Raw genomic sequence first — 8,242 nt, forward strand, 5'->3', positions numbered from 1 at the left:
AAATCAAATACGTTTAGCTGGCTTGGTGGGTAAGGGCACTTGCTGCCAAGCCCGATGACCTGAGCTCAATCCCTGCAGCCCACATGCCAGGAGAGAACCAGTTTCCACAGACTGCCCTCTGACCTCACAAGTGCTGGCACCTATACACATACACAGGATAAATTTAATGAATGCAACTTAAAAAAAAACCAAAACCCGGATGTCCAAACAACCTCGTGGTGCCTCTGTGAGCATCTCAAGGGGAGGAAAGCCTGGCGAGGCTTTCTGAACTGCCAGGTCTCTCCTCCATCTTCATTGTCACAGCATGAAGACCAAGACCCATTATTCGGTTTGTACTTAACAACTTTTACAGTGCATCTGACACACCTTACTGAATACCTAGGGACCCAGGGCTCCAATGCAGACCCAGAAGGACAAGGAGAGTCACTCCGCCATGGAACCAGTCCCTAGACTCTACGTCAACCATTTTCTCTGGAACATTACATGGCATACCAAGGAAGTCAGGCCTAGGACAATCTAGAAAGATTATGGTATATGAATGCCAGGCCCGGGCCCAAGAACACCAGCCAGGGCTATGAGGAATTGGCCTTGATATGAACATAGTATTGCTGACACCAAAGGAGAAATTTTGCCCAAGGGAGCAGGTACTTCCAACCCTGATAGACAACAAAGATAGAAAAAGTTTACTTCAATGAGGGGTGGGGTACTTTCACAAATGCCAGAAGAAAGAGAGACCATTAACAATGCACAATATGACTGGGAATGCCTCTACGGTTTCTTTAATGAATCTGCTAATATTTATGGAGCACCTACTGTGCCAGACACTGGAAAAAGTAACTGAACAAAACAGACGTCCTTATTCTCACAGTTCTCAAGTATGGTTACTTCAAATTGTGTGTGCCAGATGAAAGAAGAAGAAACAAGGTATTGCTGAGCAGCACAAAGGGGATCAGGACTAAGGGGTACAGATGGGAGACATAGGGCAAACTGCTTCTCTTGGGTACTCATAGGAACAAGGATAAGCCTGCGGGGGGGGGGGCATTACAAGGAAAAAAAGGTCAAAGGGCATTTAAAAGGTCAAAGGGCATTTAAAAGGTCAAAGGGCATTTAAAAGGTCAAAGGGCATTTTCATCTGGTCTCAAGCAAAACTTTCTTCAGTCTTGACACTCACTCAGAGACACGCAGTTGCTCAGGTTAAAACGTGAGCAGCAGAGAATTGTAACTGCTTCTGTGGATGGAAGGGCAAGGAGTAAAGGGGAGAGGCCACTCAGAAGCATTCACCCTATCTTAGACTCCAAGCCGACTACCATAGACACGGGCTATAAAATAGTCCTGAACACGTGGCTCTTTGGTGGCAGGGCAGTTTCCTCTACCCCATAAGCACCAGTTTTTACCCGAGCGTGTATTGCAATGTTCTGGGGAAAGGCAGGGAGGGACAGGAGAAAACGGCTGCTGTCATTCTCTGCCAACACTTCACTCCCCGTTGCTGGCACTGCTTGAAAATGTTCCGTCCCCGGGAAGCCTCCCTCACCCCCCACCACAGCTCAGGGTACTCTGCTCAGCAGGTCTGTGGCTCATCTCCTTCAGCTCCACAGAAGGAATTGAACCGTACTAAGGAGGTGATGGTTCAGGGAGTACAAGCATTTGCTTGTGCTGGATTCAAGTCCCCACAGCCCACATTGAAAACCTAGGCATAGTTGCACGCACCTGTAATCCCAGGGCTGTGGGGAGGGACTTGCTGTCCTCCGACCTAGCTCCAGGTGCAGTGGGAGGCCCAGTCTCGAGGACCTAGAGTGGGGTGGGTGAAGCAGCGTTCCAGCATGCTCACCTCACAGAAAAGCACCTGCTGCTGTTCTCGTGCAGGGACACAGCGCCTCACTAGCACCAAGTTCACGACACATCTTCGGCATCAGCTAAATCACTGCCACTGAATCCTGTCTGGTACGGCTTCAACTAGGACATCTGTAAACTGACAGCCCCACACATTTGCATGCCTGCTGCTGCCAAGCGCAGGCCCTAGAGCAGAGACACCACCATCTATGCCCAGTTTATTCTGTTTAAATCCCGATCCCCAGGTCTTGTCACTCTTGGGCTGGCTTTTGCTCTTCCTCTACTGCAGCGGCCTTACACCGTCAGGCTATTCTTTCCAAGTAAAAGTGAATAAAAGCTTTCATCTATGGGAATTTATGAACGGGTTTGTTTCATTCTATATTCCAGTTGGACAGCACATTTGGTAGGTTTCTTAATTATATGAACAAGAAAGTCAAGTGCAAGACTTAAAAAATAAGAAGCACTAGGTTAGGAGCTAGAACCCAGCCTGTCACCAGTTTACTGTGTGACTTCATCCACAGCTGGTTTCTTGCAGGGGTGGGCGCAGCAGTGAGGCAGGCTAATTACACAGATTCTTTCAGTCAGAAATTGCTAAGATGGAACCAGAGTTCCATGAGACATCATGAGATGTTTTGAAAAAGCAAACATACAGCAAGCATATTTAATTGTACGCAACTAAGTTTTATGTCAACCTGTCACTGGAGATAGAATCTGAGGCACACAGCTGTTAACAGAACATTGAAAAGTATCACACTCTTTAGAAACTCTTTAGTTGGCAAAAGCATCGATGTTACAACTGAGACTTACTGTATCCAAGCACAAGCCTGTCTTTGAAGCAAGGCACTCATTACTTTGTTTAGAAATTGTCTGTTTCCTATATAGGTAAACCCCACAAGCCTAACTTGTGGAGCTGGAGTGAGACGGTACCTAGGTATAAGGAAAGGGTGCTTGGGACAGTGTCTGACAAAGAGACAACAGGACACAGGGGAGTCTACGCTTCTCTTTGTCAAATCACCTTATTCATTAAAACAGGGAACTATGTTTACCTCAGGATAACAAAATCATGTTTTCCCTACAGAAAAACATGGCTGGCAGCGGCCCTAGCACAGAACTCACACGCTTGTCTGAAATATAAAACCCCAAGTCGAATGGCCTATCCCAGTGTCAAAGGTCTTCTGCGGGTGCCTTCACACCAATGCACAGCTTCCTTCACCTCGCGTTTCCCAATGAGTCAGCCGGGGACAAACCAACCAGACTGAAAAGGCTTTGAGGGTAGCTAGACTACGTCAACCATTTCAGACTCTCTTAGACTGATGATAAAAGTCACTGGTTTTAAAGAAGCACAACGCTTTTTATACTGAAAAACTTAGATCCATCTAGCTGGTCACCAAAGCAACTCCCAGGCAGAACGGAAAGGATGCAACTAGAAACCATTTAGATTGCTGTGAAAGAACATGAAGAACGGCTATGGGGAAACTCAGACGGCGGCTAAGACTTCAGGGAAGCGTAAACGTTCTAAGATTACGTCATTTGTTATGAAATAGGATATTAGAAATGGGGACAGTAAAGGCAACTCTGAGGATGTCTCAAAAGGAAATAAAGGGCAATATTAGAAACAGGAGTAAATGAAACCCTGTCACATGGTAGCAAGAATTTGGCATGTTTTGCCTATGTCCAAGGGCTTTATGGAAGTTGTGTATGAGTTATGTATGGACTGGGTATTTAAGGAAAGATGTTTCCAAGCAAACCTACTGAAGGATGGGTGTGGCTACTTTTAACCACGTACAAGACGTGAGAGAAAAGAAAAACACAATTAAAAGGTTTTACAAATTCATATCCTTGGACATGGGAAGTGTGAAAAGACATCTCTAGAACAAAACCAAAGTGGCCAAGGGCATTTTGCTAAAGAGATTAGAACAGTTAGAAAGTTGTCTAATGGGGCTGGAGAGATGGCTCAGAGGTTAAGAGCACTGGCTGCTCTTCCAGAGGACTTGAGTTCAGTTCTCAGCAACCGCAAATTGCTCACACGCATATATAATGAGATCTGGTGCCCTCTTCTGGCCTGCAGGCATACATAAACAAACTTGGCCCTATGTCTATTCATAAGAGAACTAGAGTTTTCAATCTGTCCTGCCTGGATCGCATTGCTCATTAAGCAGTCACTTAACACTGTTGTTAAGCCGTCAGCATTACTTCCGAATAACTTTTAAAATGCATGTAGGAAAGGAAGTAGTCCCTTCTCCAGTCTCCAGTGCCTATCTCAGCACAGTTAGAAGGCTAGCAAAGTCCTAGGAGCTTAAAGAACATGCACATTGTACCACTCACCAATACTAAATCCTAACAATTAGAACCAACAGTTATGGAAGCTTACCATGGTCTCAATAATACTCTAATTGATTTCCTCAAATCTGCATTATAACTGTGTTGGGCAGGTGTTATTCTTGTTTAAAATGAGAACTTACAGGTCGGAGAGACAGCCCAGAGGTTTACGGCAATACAGAGACTAGGCTCAGCCAGCAGCAGGCTGGAACCCCGGAACCTACTGCTCCAGGGCGGCTGGAGGAAATCAGTGCACTGCTCATTCTTTCCACTCCCTGCCTGCCAAATCGATCTGTCTATCATCACACGGACACTTGCACATGTGGAAACAAGATGACCTTACCCTGGGGTGGCTGTTCAAGCACGGTACCATGAAGGACATCACTGCAAGAGATCACTCAACCACCCTGCTGCAGTGATAAAACCCCTTTATTAGAGTGCCATTCCTTATGCACTGCAAAATCCCTTGCTAAACGCCAGGTATCACCCAAAGGGCTAACTGCTTACAGCAAGCCAAGTGAAAAATACCTTGAAGTAAATTGTTCAGGTTATCCAACAGGGAAGGGCTCTGAAGAATGAAACCCATGCAGTTAAGGCTAGGTTGTAGGAAAAAAGCCGTATCAAGAGACATTTAGTGGGTACCCTCCTTCAAGACCATACCAAAATGAGGCACAAGTCACCCAAAGGATGGGGGGGACATTGGGAGAAGCAAGGGCAAGACTGAGCTCTGATGGAAAAAACATTGCAGATGTTAGCAAATTTGCATCTTCCACCAAATGCTGCCTTATAGCACCAGCCCGGAGCAAAGCAAAAGCCATAGGACTGAGAGAAAGTCCCTGCTACAATACTGCTCCCCATCAAATCATAGCCAACAGAGAGCTAGACAAAAGTCAACAAATCAGCCACTGTCTGAAAGTCACTGCCGATGGATGCTCTACAGCATCCGGGAAGATTTCTGGGCACTTTTCATCCTGGAAAGCGCTCTCCTTCCCTCATCTTAGCTGCCGGTACAGATGGCTGGGTCTTCAGCCCTGGGCCACTTCAAGTGGGGCAACGTATGGAAACCATGGAGACAGGAAAAAAAGGCAGGTACACAGGAAGCCTCCCAGCTCAGGTTAAAAGGTTTTACAGCCCAATAAGCCTCTCCAGCCTATGCAATAATCCAAATCAGACGAAATCAAACCAAATTTTAAAAGGCCCAAGATAATGGATACTAACGTTCCCAATGTGAGAAAACCGTGAGTCTGTTCCAAATCAGACGAAATCAAACCAAATTTTAAAAGGCCCAAGATAATGGATACTAACGTTCCCAATGTGAGAAAACCGTGAGTCTGTTCTCTGGGGAACAGTTTAAATAGCTTGTGGGAGTGGCCTTGAGCCTCTCTGGGGAGGGGGTCACCATTTGGTGGGCTATTCTGGAGGTGGAGTCCAGAACTAGCATAAGAACCTCAGAGGCAGCAGGCAGGTAGAGAGGGACACCCTGAGTGCTGAGCGCTCACTAGGGACAAGGACAAGTTGCCTGATTTCCTCACGTTGGGTACCAAAACAACGATGAAAGAGTATATTTCACTTCCGTCACGTGGGAACCACTCTTAAGTGTTTCCACTCCTCCGCTTGTCTGGTAGTTTAGCAAACACTGCTTTGTTGACTAGCTTTTTGTATTAAAACACATGATTTGGGCTTCTTGTGGTTAGGGGGGTACAGAACCCACAGTCCTGTACATGCCAGGAAAATACATACCAGAAAACTACATTCCCAGTCTAACACACGCATTTTAAAAGAAAACAACATGTCATTGCGAAATGGCTCGCTTAGTGGAAGCTTTGCCTCCCTTACTAACGTAAACACGGAACTGTGTCAGCCACGTGCCAACACATCTCGCTGCTATGTTTTGTGGTGCCACCCTGAGCACAAAGCCATCCTCGAGACAGCAAAGGTCTGACCCAGATGTGACCCAAGCTGGCCTCCTGGCCGGTCAAGTCCGACGGAAGTCTCCGGAGTCCCGCCCGCTCGCCCACGTTCCCCGCTCGCCCCTCCCTCCAGCAGCACCACGTTTCCTGTCAAAACAAACGCTTGGGGGAGGGGACTGTCAGGGCAGAGCCCAGCGACCGAGAAACCCGGCAACAATCCCCAAACACAGGCCGAGGTCCGGCCCGGCTGGGCTCCACCGCGGCTCAGCCCCACTCTCCGGGATCGGGGGCAGCGGGGACCTCATCACTGGGTGCCCGGAGCGTCTCGCGCCCCGAGCCTAGTCGCTGGCACGCACCCAAAGGGTTGTCATCACGGCCCAGCGGACCCGGAGCAGCCTTGGCATCGCCGCCACTGCGCCCCCACTTCAGATCCCGACTCGGGGGGGGGGGGAGCAGATGCTCCGACCTCGGAGTCCTCCCGCTGTCCTGAGGAGAGGCGGTCCCCGCAGATCCCACGGCCCCTCCCCTGGGATGGGTACGCACCCCCGGATTCCGGGCAGACAGTCGAGGAAGGCGGGGTGGTCGGGGTCGCGGGGCTCGTGTCCACACACACACAGTCAGAGAGACTCACCAGCCGTCAACTCTGGAGCCCTCTCCCTCAGCCCCACGCGGTATTTAAAGGGTCCCGAGGTACTCCCTAGGCGAGACCATCCGTGAAGGGACTGGAGGGGGGACGACAGCGCCGCGGCTCGGGCATCCGGAGAAGTTCGAGCTAAGATCTCTGAAATCTTACAGAGTATGTCTATAAAACACCATATTTCCTCAGGTTTCCATAGTGAAGGCCGAAGACGGCTCAGATTGAAAGCCGTTTGGACGGGAGAAGACACACTCCCCCGGGCTCACTGATGGTACGGTCCAGGCCTGCCGGGGGCGGGGAGAGGAGGGTACACGGAACTGGGGCAGCCAATGGCCGGGATCGCCGGGGATGGGGCGGGGCCTAAAGCGTCGGGAGGCGGGGCCTGGCGGTCTACGGGCCGGGCTAGGGGTCGGGTGGCGCTGCCAAAGGCTGTGTCTTTAGTTCACCTGCGGGGATAATGTTAACTCCAACGGAGCGGACAAACTTTTAGCGCCCGATCGCTGCTATGCTGTGAAGACTGGATGCTCACCTTCACCCTGTCCACACACCCAGGGTCAAGAGAGCCAACAGCGTCCCAAACTGACTGTCCCACGCACTTCGGCGACCAATCGGATCATCCTCCGGGTGCCTACATTTTTCTCGGAAACACGGGTCCTGATTTGCCACACCTACCCAAGTTCTCTGAAGGCATCGCAAGTGTGTGCAAAGATAAGGTGTTTTACTTCTACGAGAGGTTTTTTTTTTTTTTTTTTTTTTTTTTTTTTTTTTGGCAGCGCTTATCTTGGCGACAAGTTTCGACCTGGGTTACTGTAAATAAGTGCTGGGAGGGGCTCTGTGTGGTCAGGCTTGCTAAGCATAACTTCTGGTGAGTTTGTTTCGGGATGTAAAGAAACCGTCTTCCCCTCAAAACAAAGAGTGCCACTATTCTACCAGCTGCAGATCGGTATAACTTGTGGTTTTCATAAAAATAAATAAATTGAGCCAGGCGATGGTGGCGCACGCCTTTAATCCCAGCACTCAGGAGGCAGAGGCAGGCCAATCTTTGTGAGTTCAAAGCCAGCCTGGTCTAAAGAGTTCCAGGACAGGCACCAAAGCTACACAGAGAAATCCTGTACCGAAAAACCACATAAATACATAAATAGGTATTCGTATCAATAAATAATTTATATATAGGCCCAAATATTTCTGTTTAGGACTAGAAGGAAGAAAATCAAAAGCAGACAATATTTTAAAGCAAGACACAGCTGTACTTCAGCACAGCTTAACAGGCTGGTCTTAAGTTCAAACCCTGTAGCAGGAGGCTGCTTGTTCATTTCCCGGTTGCCTGCACTCCCAAAATAATCACACAGAAACCATATTATTTGCAATACTGTTTGGCCAATAGCTTAAGTGTATTTCTGGCTAACTCATATCCTAAACTAACCCATCTCTATTCATCTGTGTATTGCCGAGTGGCTGTGGCTTACCGGGTAAGGTTCCATCGGGTGTCCGTCTCCGGTGGGGACTACCTGGCTTCTCCTGACTCCACATCCTTTCTCCCAGCATT

General features: G+C 48.6%; 1 protein-coding gene across 2 annotated transcripts in view; it reads right to left on the bottom strand.

Moving 5' to 3' along the window:
• Positions 1-6,756, bottom strand: part of Tcp11l2 (t-complex 11 like 2) — a 28,909-nt gene extending 22,153 nt beyond the window's left edge. Inside the window, exon 1 of one of the 2 annotated variants that reach the window (XM_038314512.1) lies at positions 6,603-6,756. The gene's annotated coding sequence lies outside the window, so the exon portion shown is untranslated. The remainder of the gene's footprint in view (positions 1-6,602) is intronic. The other variant, XM_038314514.1, reaches the window with a different exon arrangement.
• Positions 6,757-8,242: the final 1,486 nt, after the last annotated feature.

This window comes from Arvicola amphibius, chromosome 17, assembly GCF_903992535.2.
Source record: "Arvicola amphibius chromosome 17, mArvAmp1.2, whole genome shotgun sequence".
Taxonomy (NCBI): domain Eukaryota; kingdom Metazoa; phylum Chordata; class Mammalia; order Rodentia; family Cricetidae; genus Arvicola; species Arvicola amphibius.